Consider the following 12459-nt stretch of genomic DNA (forward strand, 5'->3'; position numbering starts at 1 on the left):
GCCTCTTGAAAGGAGGCTCTGAGCCTCTTGAAAGGAGGCTTCCGAGCCTCTTGAAAGGAGGCTTCCTGAGCCTCTTGAAAGGAGGCTTCTGAGCCTCTTGAAAGGAGGCTTCCAAGCCTCTTGAAGGAGGCTCCTGAGCCTCTTGGAAGGAGGCTCCTGAGCCTCTTGGAAGGAGGCTCCTGAGCCTCTTGAAAGAGGCTCCTGAGCCTCTTGAAAGGAGGCTCCTGAGCCTCTTGAAAGGCCCTGAGCCTCTTGAAAGGAGGCTCCTGAGCCTCTTGAAAAAGGCCCTGAGCCTCTTGAAAGGAGGCTCCTGAGCCTCTTGAAAGGAGGCTCCAAGCCTCTTGAAAGGAGGCTCCAAGCCTCTTGAAATGAGGCTTCTGAGCCTCTTGAAAGGAGGCTTCTGAGCCTCTTGAAAGGAGGCCTGAGCTCTTGAAATGAGGCTTCTGGAGCCGCTTGAAAGGAGGCTTCCGAGCCTCTTGAAAGGAGGCTTCCGAGCCTCTTGAAAGGATACTTCCGAGCCTCTTGAAAGGAGGCTTCTGAGCCTCTTGAAAGGAGGCTTGTGAACCTCTTGAAAGGAAGCTTCTGAACCTCTTGAAAGGAGGCTTCTGAGCCACTTGAAAGGAGGCTTCCGACCTCTTGAAAGGAGGCTTCTAAACCTCTTGAAAGGAGGCTTCTGAGCCTCTTGAAAGGAGGCTTCCGACCTCTTGAAAGGAGGCTTCTGAGTATCGTGAAAGGACGCTTCTGAGCCTCTTGAAAGGAGGCTTCTGAGCCTCTTGAAAGGAGGCTTCTGAGCCTCTTGAAAGGAGGCTTCCGATCCTCTTGAAAGGAGGCTTCTGAGCCTCTTGAAAGGAGGCTTGAGGCCTCTTGAAAGGAGGCTTCTGAGCCTCTTGAAAGGAGGCTTCTGAGCCTCTTGAAAGGAGGCTTCTGAGCCTCTTGAAAGGAGGCTTCCAAACTCTTGAAATGAGGCTTCTGAGCCTCTTGAAAGGAGGCTTCGAGCCTCTTGAAAGGAGGCCTGAGCCTCTTGAAAGGAGGCTTCTGAGCCTCTTGAAAGGAGGCTTCCGAGCCTCTTGAAAGGAGGCTTCCTGAGCATCTTGAAAGGAGGCTTCCGAGCCTCTTGAAAGAAGGCCTCCGAGCTTCTTTGAAGGAGGCCTTTGAGCTTTTTGAAAGGAGGCTTCCGAGCCTCTTAGAAGGAGACTTCCGAGCCTCTTGAAATGAGGCTTCTGAGCCTCTTGAAAGGAGGCTTCTGAGCCTCTTGAAAGGAGGCTTCTGAGCCTCTTGAAATGAGGCTTCCGAGCCTCTTGAAAGGAGGCTTCCGAGCCTCTTGAAAGGAGGCTTCCGAGCCGCTTGAAAGGAGGCTTCCGAGCCGCTTGGAAGGAGGCTTCCGAGCCTCTTGAAAGGAGGCTTCCGAGCCTCTTGAAAGGAGGCTTCCGAGCCTCTTGAAAGGAGGCTTCCGAGCCTCTTGAAAGGAGGCTTCCGAGCCTCTTGAAAGGAGGCTTCCGAGCCTCTTGAAAGGAGGCTTCTGAGCCTCTTGAAAGGAGGATTCTGAGCCTCTTGAAAGGAGGATTCTGATCCTCTTGAAAGGAGGCTTGAGCCTCTTGAAAGGAGGCTTCTGAGCCTCTTGAAAGGAGGCTTCTGAGCCTCTTGAAAGGAGGCTTCTGAGCCTCTTGAAAGGAGGCTTCTGAGCCTCTTGAAAGGAGGCTTCTGAGCCTCTTGAAAGGAGGCTTCTGAGCTCTTGAAAGGAGGCTTCTGAGCCTCTTGAAAGGAGGCTTCTGAGCCTCTTGAAAGGAGGCTTCCTGAGCCTCTTGAAAGGAGGCTTCTGAGCCTCTTGAAAGGAGGCTTCTGAGCCTCTTGAAAGGAGGCTTCTGAGCCTCTTGAAAGGAGGCTTCCTGAGCCTCTTGAAAGGAGGCTTCTGAGCCTCTTGAAAGGAGGCTCTGAGCCTCTTGAAAGGAGGCTTCTGAGCCTCTTGAAAGGAGGCTTCCTGAGCCTCTTGAAAGGAAGCCTGAGCCTCTTGAAAAAGGCTTCTGAGCCTCTTGAAAGAAGGCTTCTGAGCCTCTTGAAAGGAGGCTCTGAGCCTCTTGAAAGGAGGCTTCCTGATCCTCTTGAAAGGAGGCTCCTGAGCCTCTTGAAAGGAGGCTTCTGAGCCTCTTGAAAGGAGGCTTCCTGAGCCTCTTGAAAGGAGGCTTCCTGAGCCTCTTGAAAGGAGGCTTCTGAGCTTCGTGAAAGGAGGCTTCTGAGCCTCTTGAAAGGAGGCTTCCTGAGCCTCTTGAAAGGAAGCCTGAGCCTCTTGAAAAAGGCTTCTGAGCCTCTTGAAAGAAGGCTCTGAGCCTCTTGAAAGGAGGCTTCAGGCCTCTTGAAAGGAGGCTTCTGAACCTCTTGAAAGGAGGCTTCTGAGCCTCTTGAAAGGAGGCTTGAGCCTCTTGAAAGGAGGCTCCGAGCCTCTTGAAAGGAGGCTTCTGAGCCTCTTGAAAGGAGGCTTCCGAGCCTCTTGAAAGGAGGCTTCCGAGCCTCTTGAAAGGAGGCTTCCGAGCCTCTTGAAAGGAGGCTTCCGAGCCTCTTGAAAGGAGGCTTCCGAGCCTCGTGAAAGGAGGCTTCCGAGCCTCGTGAAAGGAGGCTCTTGAAAGGAGGCTCCCGAGCCTTTTGAAAGGAGGCTTCCGAGCCTCTTGAAAGGAGGCTCCCGAGCCTCTTGAAAGGAGGCTTCCGAGCCTCTTGAAAGGAGGCTTCCGAGCCTCTTGAAAGGAGGCTTCCGAGCCTCTTGAAAGGAGGCTTCCGAGCCTCTTGAAAGGAGGCTTCCGAGCCTCTTGAAAGGAGGCTTGCGAGCCTCTTGAAAGGAGGCTTCTGAGCCTCTTGAAAGGAGGCTTCTGAGCCTCTTGAAAGGAGGCTTCCGAGCCTCTTGAAAGGAGGCTTCTGAGCCTCTTGAAAGGAGGCTTCTGAGCCTCTTGAAAGGAGGCTTCTGAGCCTCTTGAAAGGAGGCTTCTGAGCCTCTTGAAAGGAGGCTTCCGAGCCTCTTGAAAGGAGGCTTCCGAGCCTCTTGAAAGGAGGCTTCCGAGCCTCTTGAAAGGAAGCTTCCGAGCCTCTTGAAAGGAAGCTTCCGAGCCTCTTGAAAGGAGGCTTCCGAGCCTCTTGAAAGAAGGCTTCCGAGCCTCTTGAAAGGAGGCTTCCGAGCCTCTTGAAAGGAGGCTTCCGAGATTAACTTCTTTTGATGCAATTTTAGATATAACAATTGGACGAAAGATGTACATTATCCATCTAAAAGAATCTTCTCTTACAAACCTAAAACTATGTTAGATTTGATTAATACAAAGAATGATTATTATAACTATATGGACATACCAAACGCAGATGAAGAAAGGGGGGTCCCGTAGCGTAGTTGGCTACACGTTCGCCTAATAAGCGAATGGTCATGGGTTCGATTCCCAGCCCCTCCACCAAACCCTTGTCTAGTCGCCAGAAGCGCAGTCCGTACGGTGGCGTTTTGGGGAACGCGCCTCACCGACACGGCTGCCTGATGACGACTGACAAAACTGTTCTTCTCGGAGGCATTCCTCCAACGTTCTACGATTAATGGCAACCGAACAAAGCAACGATCACTGGATTCACCACATGGACAAAATGAACACAATGGACTCACGATGATATGGACTGGCAACGACAACAATAACGAATTATGGACATCTAAAAATAGATTCTGTGTGGACTCTGTACAGCAGAGTACCACAGTAGATCACGGCACAGTAGCGGTTAAGAGCACAGAGTGCCTACCAAATAAATATACGAAAAAAAAACGCAGATGAAGAAGTAATTACTATGAAACAATATCAATTTCAGATCAATTCTTCCCGTTTCTGCTTCTTGCCCATTGCGATCTTTTGGCCTATTCGACAATTTGTCCTGTTCGACCTTTGGTCCTGTTCGATCTTCTGTCCCTCTCGACGTTTTGTCCTTTTGACCTTCTGTCATTCGACCTTTTGTCCTTTCCACCTGTTGTCTCTTCCGACCTTCTGTCTTAAGAGATTATGTCCTTTCGACCTTTTGTCCCTAACATGGGTAAAGTTACAATATAAACAAGTGTATTTGTCAGAATCCTTATTTCGTGAAACTATATCGGTTTTAAAACGTCGATCTTATTTCTGAATGTATGCAAGTCAAAAAAAATCTATTGCAATTAATTTGGTTATTTGCTTGCAGAAACTCTATATAATATATGCTTTACCTGCACAATGCAAATACCACAACCACAAAAGATGAATTTATGCAAATCCAAACAGAGTGCAAAAATTCAAATTTTATTAACCTTACCTGCTCACTAGTAGTGAAAGTGACGGCCTATAAGACATCCATAAAATACGTCATGCTTTTAGGAGGAAGACAAAATACCATGTTCCAGCATTTCATACACCTCAAGCTAAACCCGTCACAGAAAGGAATGCTCGAAAAAAATACCATTTTTCCGTAGCGTATTTCCCCGCATCAGCCTATCACATTCGCACTGTAGTGGCTACATGTCGATCACCTCTGGTGATTGCACCGAAACCGAAAACATCATTCAGTAGAGTCTCTCGGACAAGGCCGTCCCGAAGATAGGAAACATAAAACAATAAAGTATGCTTGATTTGGATGCTGTTCATTCACGTGACATCCCCAAAAGGAAAGCTAAGGATCGAATCTTTTCAGGCACTATCAGTAACGGCAAGCAGTTCAATCCATTCAGAACCGGATAAATCTTTCTCTCGCTCTCACCTTAGCGCAGATTTGCTCTCCACTTTTTGATTTTGAAAATTGCAAACACTCTCTTCGTTTGTTTCATTGCCCACTAAATGCGTTCATTAAAAATCTCCTAATTAAACTGCGCGCAAACTGTCGAATTTCTTTCCTTTCCTCGCACTTTAATGTGCACGTGCTCCTTTCTTTTGGAGAAATTTGTTGCTTTCGAGCCTAGCGTCGACGTTGTTGAACCATTTTCGAACCATGATGACTCTGACCAGCTCTGGCAATAAACTTACTACCCGATCTAATGCAGTGCGAAGCCGAAGAGAAGTGCTCCTCTAGCGGCGGCACGTACCAACAACTGCACTGCGGTAGCTTCTACCCATAGAAGCAGGTACACAAGCAGCTAAGTACCGAGTCCGAAAGTCCACTCGACTAGTATGAAGTTACGTACGGAGAGACGGACGGCAAGTCCGAAACGGCGAGCGAATGGATGATTGCTTTGCTTTAAACATAATTTTGCCTTCCAGCTTGATTCAGTGTTTGACAAGCCTTCACCGGATTAACATTTTTTGAAGCGGTTTCGTGTCGCTAGTACGGAGAGAGAGTTGTGCAGCGCTAAAACATTTCTCTCGCTCTCACCTGCATCGGCAGCCCGGCGGCTCCATAGGTGATCGTCCATCTAACAACACTCTGTGGCGAGGATCGCGAGCCCGTGTTTATGTGTTTCGCGGTATGTGTTGGCGATCGCGCGAGGATTGATCAATCGGTTCGTTCGTTCGTTCGTCCGTTCGTCGCCTAGGTCGTGATCAATTGAAGTCTGTGATAATTCTGGGGACGTAATCGGTGCCATTGTTGTGTCGTTTATTGCTGGGCTGTGCGTGTTCGACGACGACGCGGGGATCAGTGAATCTGTGTAAGTAGCTCCTATGCTGGGAGCCCGATGAGGACGACACACACCTGTTGAGTGTGTTCGATGCGATCCTGATCGGTGTATTGGTGTCAGTGTTTTTATGCACAGAGTGTAACGGAATTGATCAGCAGCATAGCAAACCCGGTTTTATCTCGTCTGCTGCGGTTATAATCTTCTGGCATCGGCCAAACTTGTTGGTGTGCAGCACATCTGTTTGCTTTGGTGATTGGCGGCCACTCTAAGGAGATTTATTTTGATTTAGATTGGCGAAATTTTAACTAAAGCAAGAGTACAGTCCTATGCAAAATTTGAAAGTTTCTGAATCAAACAGCCAGAAGCATGGTCCAGCTGATAGCGTGCGCTGAGTCTGAGTGATGCATGGACAGTGCTTTCGAATCGAATGCAAAGAAATGAATGAAAGGCAATCGTTATTTTGATGGTGTGTGTTTGTCTGATGGAAGCCAATCGTTGTCAAGTGACGGCGCGAACAGATAAGTGATAACGAGTTTGCTGCTGACTAAATTGTTGTGATTTCTTCAATGCCTACATAGTGTTTACACTCACCGAAACCGTTTGGCCATTGAGATTGAGCGGCAGATTAAGCTAATAATGGAATTGTTGTTTCCTCGGATGACTGATAGGATGATCGTGTTTTGACAATAACCTGTTCTCAAGGGGATATTGAATTTCCAGTGAGTGACTAATTAGTTTGACATTATGTCAAACTGGATTCCAGAACGAAAATATTTGCTGCAACGAAAGCTAATTGAGACTTCCTAGACTGGATGTTCAGAAATCAGGTTAGTAAGCAGTAATGAGCTATTGCTATTGAATGCAAATCAAAAGAAAAGGTACATAAATTCCTTCATTTCAAACCTAAAAGTGATCATGCTTTGATAATGTTACTCCGAAAGCATTTATTTTTCTATCGTACCATCTCCCTGTGGGATGTCTTGTTTGAATGACCTGAATAATTTCTCCATACTACGTAGTTCAGTCGATTGCTTAGGACTTCAAAACAAGCTAAGCGAGTTTAACCGCTGGTATAGACCAAACAACATGTTGGTGAGCGTAAATGAATGTTCTACGATCTCGCTTGCCAGGAAAGCAAAACCAACTACTTTCAAATTTTCGTCCGTCGTCGGCGCAATTCTCACTAGAATGCATTCTGAAAACGATTTAGAGATGACGTTGGTTGGAAATCTTAAATAAACGTCTGCTAGGCAATTGAAGGAACGAATTAAGCCCATTAATATCATTTGATAACAACGATGAGTTCATCACTTCGTTCTGTGCGCTAAGGCATTGAGATCATCCTTTTTCGTGATTTGAAAAGATGAATTTCAAAAGCTATTTTTGGGAAGTCAAGATTGAAGCTTCGCTTAAACATGCAATCAATTTAAATCCCTGGAATCTATAAGCAGTTCCAGGAATAACTGAAAAAAATATTCTTATTGACATAATTGTTGGCGGTTCTCAAGAACAATTTAGAGGAATTCTTAACATTTTCACAACCTAAGACTCAACTCAAGTAGTAATTATTTTCAAGTGCTGATTTTTTAGAAGCTAGTCCGTCTAGCTGCCGTTTTGCTCTAACCAAGTTGGACTCGTCGCACATTATGAGGGCTAGCAGCTGGTTTCCTTCGTCTGGCCACAAACCTCTTTCAAGCGGCCAGGAATCCTGAAGTCGTTAAGTCTGCAACCATTTCAATATGGCGGAGAAATGACGGAGCTGAAGTGACTCGTTCAGCTGGAAGTTTGGCCTTCAATTGAACTCTCCCTTTTATTTCGAGGTGGACGATTTCTCGGGAGAAATATTCCTGCTGAGAGTATTTTAGCAGTTTCAATAGTGTTCCAGAGTGTCACCGAGCTGTAACTTTTGGAAGCTGACCCGCATGCATGGAGAGTGTTGTGTTAAAAATGTAGTTACGGATGCTACAGTGAAATCTTTCTCGAGGTGCGATAGACCCAGTTCTACGAATGCGTACACCAATCATATTCGCTCGAATCATTGCAGAAACCGTTAATTTTTATTTATTCAGACTAAGGCCGAAGTCCTTAGTCTAAGGGGCCCTCCTTAGCCGTGCGGTAAGACGCGCGGCTACAAAGCAAGACCATGCTGAGGGTGGCTGGGTTCGATTCCCGGTGCCGGTCTAGGCAATTTTCGGATTGGAAATTGTCTCGACTTCCCTGGGCATAAAAGTATCATCGTGTTAGCCTCATGATATACGAATGCAAAAATGGTAACCTGGCTTAGAAACCTCGCAGTTAATAACTGTGGAAGTGCTTAATGAACACTAAGCTGCGAGGCGGCTCTGTCCCAGTGTGGGGATGTAATGCCAATAAGAAGAAGAAGAAGAAGGCCGAAGTGGCCTATGCGGTGTATAAGAGTCTTCTCCATTCGGGTCGTTCCATGGCTACACGACGCCAACAACCACGCAGTCTACGAAGGGTCCGCAAGTCATCTTCCACCTGATCGATCCACCTTGCCCGCTGCGCACCTCACCTTCTTGTGCCCGTCGGATCGTTGTCGAGAACCATTTTCACCGGGTTATTGTCCAACATTCTGGCTACGTGCCCGGCCCACCGCAGTCGTCCGGTTTTCGCAGTGTGAACGATGGATGGCTTGAACAGCTTCCGTTGCTAAAGAGGTTACAGCTCCAAATAACCCGAGAGGATCAAAATTTCGAACTAAATCGGACTGATAGTTTGCTGACGACTGATGAATTCCAATCCCGAATTAAATCCCACACTTTTTAACAATTCCTGCATATTGCTGCACAGTTGTCTACACATTTGCTGTCTACGCATAAAAGTCCATGCTGAGAAGTCTAGCTTCTGTGTCCATCCAGTACTGCTAGCCGCTTGAGCCATTTCGTCCCAGGTACGACGCTGAAGCTGTTCTGTACGTAACAGCGTTCAGCTGAAAGAGTAGCATCTTCTTCATCCTCAACTACTTTCACCATATGGCCCAAGTGAAGATATTCGTGAATAAATTCAATGCGGGTTTTGCTCAAGACGCCGCTCCAAGGAGAGCAAGCATCACATCATCGTGTAAACATGACAATGAAACAGCATCAAACTTGCGATCGAACTGCTCCTCACGGGCGTATCCTCCAGCAGTAGCACACCGTCCGTTTTAAACGACTCCAGCTCCCAGAAACGAGTGGGAAGATCTTCGAGCTTCTCTACAGACGTGTGGACAATGTGCGGTCTACATCTTTTAAGTCAATATTAGCATTTACAATCCAGCCAAGTAATGTGCTTTGTACGAAAATTTGATGTTCTCGTTGCTGTTGATTGCTTACACTTCTTAGCGGCTTGATCGATATCACTAATAGAAAGTGCCTCAAGTCAAGTAGTACTCCACCTTGAATATGTTTCCAAACGGATCTTCAACGATCCTACAACGAACACGATCGCAGTTGCGAAAAGAGCTGATCGTGACACTTTGGGTTCCTGAGCGGCTAGTTCAACATTGATCTTGACATTGGCAGTGTCTGCTGTGGGTGACGACTGACATAGCATGCTTAGATTAGCCATACGAATTAGGGATTTAAAAACAATGTTGGTGGATTGCGGAAAATAGGGTGTATAGGGCACTGCACGGACTGCTTTGTCTCTTTCTTGCTGCAAAGAAATTAGAAAACAACAAGGCCAGTAAACGTCAAAATGTATGAGGAACGAAAGAGCAAGAGATGTTTCCGTGTAGTGCCCTATTGGCTTTTTCTGTTGTGAGGTTGAAGTCATTTGATTTCAATGTGGGTTCTGCATAGTGTGTTATTGTAAACGCTTGGTCGGTTGCGGTGCTTGCTGTTTACTAGTGTTAAGGTTCAACAATGAATGATGTCGTTGGCCACAACCACGATACCATTAGATGTTTGATCACCTCTTTGCCTGTACGTAAAAGTTACCCAAAATCTAACGCAAAACTGGGCAATTGCTAGCCAGAAACTACATCTTAACCTCAAAGTTAGGAATAACCGCATAAAACTATGTTCCGTTTCCCACAAGCGCTACGTTGCGGAAACTAGGTTGTTGGACAGCGTATGAACCAAAAGTGTGCTCCAGTTCTTGGTGTTTTCACCGAATTTCACCAGCCTTTGAAGATATTTCTCGGATTCGCGGATAATATGGTTTAGCTTTTCGAGCGACTTCTTCTTCATTGAATGAATGGGGATGGTATCCATGCGAGATTTGACCTGTTTGCGTAATGAGACAAAATTGATCTCCACGCTGGGAAACTGATAAGAACGTGAACTGGGACCTTGTATGAATGCTTCCTACGGAGCAAAATTTTTTGAAGATCCAATCACAATCCGGGAGCTATTGTCCACCCATTCCCTAATTTGTCGTACCCCTTCAGCAATGTCTTCCTCTTGTTGTCCATTTCAATATCTTTCAATATCAATCCCTTCCGTCTGTCTTACTCTCGTTGTTGTCTTCCAAGAAAAAGTTTGTTTGTCCCGTTACAGATGTTAATCATCGCCAAGAATGTAAACAATGTGAACATCAGCATCGTAATTACTTAAGCACCCTAAATTCCCTTCCTTTCTGTCATGTCCTTAGGAGACGGCTGCATCCGAATCAGCCGTCTCCAGCTGCTGCTCGATCCGCAGCAGTTCCGAAGCACTACTGCTTCCCGCGAAATACATCACAAAACTGAAGCTAACTCCGCTCATCTGTCACTCACACATCTGGCACTCGTGTTATGTATATGCCCTCTTATTCTGTTTATATTTATTTTATCATACCCGTCTCAATCCCTACATCTTCCGCCTGTTCTACTGTCCTACAGTTTTCTTATCATTATTTTGTTCTACTATTTCAATCAATCTATCTACTGTTTAATAATGATTTTTTTTTTTCAAAGTGCGAGCTTTAAAGTTTCGACCGAACGGAGAACTGTGACATTCATGAGATTCACAACAAATTATAAAAAATAAACAAATAAACTCATCAAGTTTTTTTTCTACTCACCTATGAGTGTTCACTAATTACACATAAGTTTTACATAGTTTTAAACTGATTTCCATAGAAAGTGTTCAAATCATGCAATTTAAAATATCAAATAAAATTCACACACAAACACGTAATTCGAATCTCCAACCAAACCATTACCAACTTTCTACGCAACTCTTCGCTTACTTGCACTTACTCTTTGTTACCATTTTCTAACACTGAACTCAAAACAAACACTGATCTCGGAATGCAATCATCACGAACATCAAAACACTGATCTTGGAATGCAATTACTTTTTCCTACTCTTTGTTCACATTTTCTAACACTGAACTCAAATCAAACACTAATCTCGGAATGCAGTCATGGGTAGAACTTACCTCGCTCTAGAACATCCATCTTGCATCAAAGTCATAAAACAATCATAAACAACATTCCACGCAACTCTTTGCTAACTTTTTCCTACTCTTTGTTTACATTTTCTAACACCGAACTAAAGACAAACACTGATCTCGGAATGCAGTCATGGATAGAACTTACCAGACTCTAGAACATCAATCTTGCATCAAAATCAGAAAACAATCATTAACAACATTCTACGCATCTCTTTGCTTACTTTTTCCTACTTTTTGTTTACATTTTCTAAAACTGAACTCAAGACAAACACTGATCGCGGAATGCAGTCATGGATAGAACTTACCAGGCTCAAGAACATCAATTTTGCATCAAAATCAGAAAACAATCATAAACAACCTTCTACGCAACTCTTTGCTTACTTTTTCCTGTTTGTTTACATTTTCCAACACCGAACTCAAGACAAACACTGATCTCGGAATGCAGTCATGGATAGAACTTACCAGACTCTAGAACATCAATCTTGCATCAAAATCAGAAAACAATCATTAACAACATTCTACGCATCTCTTTGCTTACTTTTTCCTGCTTTTTGTTTACATTTTCTAAAACTGAACTCAAGACAAACACTGATCGCGGAATGCAGTCATGGATAGAACTTACCAGGCTCTAGAACATCAATCTTGCATCAAAATCAGAAAACAATCATTAATAACATTCTACGTCACTCTTTGCTTACTTTTTCCTACTCGTTGTTTACATTTCTAACACCGAACTCAAGACAAACACTGATCTCGGAATGCAGTCATGGATAGAACTTACCAGGCTCTAGAACATCAATCTTGCATCAAAATCAGAGAACAATCATTAACAACATTCTACGCATCTCTTTGCTTACTTTTTCCTACTTTTTGTTTACATTTTCTAAAACTGAACTCAAGACAAACACTGATCTCGGAATGCAGTCATGGATAGAACTTATCAGGATCTAGAACATCAATCTTGCATCAATATCAGAAAACAATCATTAACAACCTTCTACGCAAATGCAACTCTTTGCTTACTTTTTCCTGTTTGTTTACATTTTCTAACACCGAACTCAAGACAAACACTGATCTCGGAATGCAGTCATGGATAGAACTTACCAGGCTCTAGAACATCAATCTTGCATCAAAATCAGAAAACAATCATTAACAACCTTCTACGCAACTCTTTGCTTACTTTTTCCTGTTTGTTTACATTTTCTAACACCGAACTCAAGATAAACACTAATTTCGGAATGTAGTCATGGATAGAACTTACCAGGCTCTAGAACCTCAATCTTACATCAAAATCAGAAACAAATCATCAACAATATTCTACGCCAGTCTTTGCTTACTCTTTGTTTACATTTTCTAACCTTGAACTCAAGTCAACCACTGATCTCGGAATGCAGTCATGGATAGAACTTACCAGGCTGTAGAACATCAATCTTGCATCAAAATCAGAAAATAATCATTAACAACATTCTACGCAACTCTTTGCTTAC

The 12459-nt window shown here is 44.5% G+C and overlaps 1 protein-coding gene across 5 annotated transcripts in view; it reads left to right on the plus strand.

Annotated features, from left to right (window-relative positions):
- Positions 1-5254: 5254 nt before the first annotated feature.
- The window catches only part of LOC134225142 (serum factor response D-like), a 692637-nt gene continuing 685432 nt past the window's right edge, over positions 5255-12459 (plus strand). For 3 of the 5 annotated variants that reach the window (XM_062704985.1, XM_062705024.1, XM_062704993.1), the window contains exon 1: positions 5255-6417. The gene's annotated coding sequence lies outside the window, so the exon portion shown is untranslated. The remainder of the gene's footprint in view (positions 6418-12459) is intronic. The other 2 variants (XM_062705007.1, XM_062704999.1) reach the window with 1 other exon arrangement.

This window comes from Armigeres subalbatus, chromosome 1 (genome assembly GCF_024139115.2).
Source record: "Armigeres subalbatus isolate Guangzhou_Male chromosome 1, GZ_Asu_2, whole genome shotgun sequence".
Taxonomy (NCBI): Eukaryota; Metazoa; Arthropoda; class Insecta; order Diptera; family Culicidae; genus Armigeres; species Armigeres subalbatus.